Source organism: Penaeus monodon, chromosome 29 (assembly GCF_015228065.2).
Source record: "Penaeus monodon isolate SGIC_2016 chromosome 29, NSTDA_Pmon_1, whole genome shotgun sequence".
Classification (NCBI taxonomy): Eukaryota; Metazoa; Arthropoda; class Malacostraca; order Decapoda; family Penaeidae; genus Penaeus; species Penaeus monodon.
Genome location: NC_051414.1, coordinates 33,127,561 through 33,128,079, shown reverse-complemented (window position 1 = coordinate 33,128,079; position 519 = coordinate 33,127,561). Strand labels below are relative to the sequence as shown.

At 34.7% G+C, this 519-nt stretch overlaps 1 protein-coding gene across 1 annotated transcript in view; it reads right to left on the bottom strand.

Moving 5' to 3' along the window:
- LOC119592181 overlaps positions 1-519 on the bottom strand; it is a 14,195-nt gene that overhangs the window by 12,851 nt on the left and 825 nt on the right. The window lies entirely within an intron of this gene.

Sequence of the window (519 nt, the reverse complement as noted above, 5' to 3'; positions counted from 1 at the left end):
TATGCATTTGCCTCTCCCCAAGCAATTTCGCTGTATTGCTTTTATACTTCACACACGTACACTGACATACGAGTATTAATTAAGTATGGCACTCTTACCATCCTCGTCTAGATTATGATAAGCCATTTTTAATACAAGATCGTCAATAACAGTACATTTCAAACTCACCGAGTGAGTAGTGACAAACACTTGTAATGTCTTATACGCTCTTTTATAATGGAAGTTTTCTTTGTTTTCCACAGGCACAATCTGATAGTGGAAGAGTTGCACCACCACACGACTCTAAACTTGGCCTTGGAGACGACCAGGATAATTTTTTTTCATTTTTTTGATAAAGTAATTGCTATTGATAATCTTTCCCGAGGTAGGTATTTGTAAGTCCGGTTTGATTTTCCGTGTTTTAATTCTTAAAATAGATTATTTGCTTTCTGTAAATTGGGTCTTAGAATGTTCAAAATCTCTATTTTTTTCAGCTACCTTTTTGTATATTTTTATTCCTCGTTTCAGCCAAATTCTCGA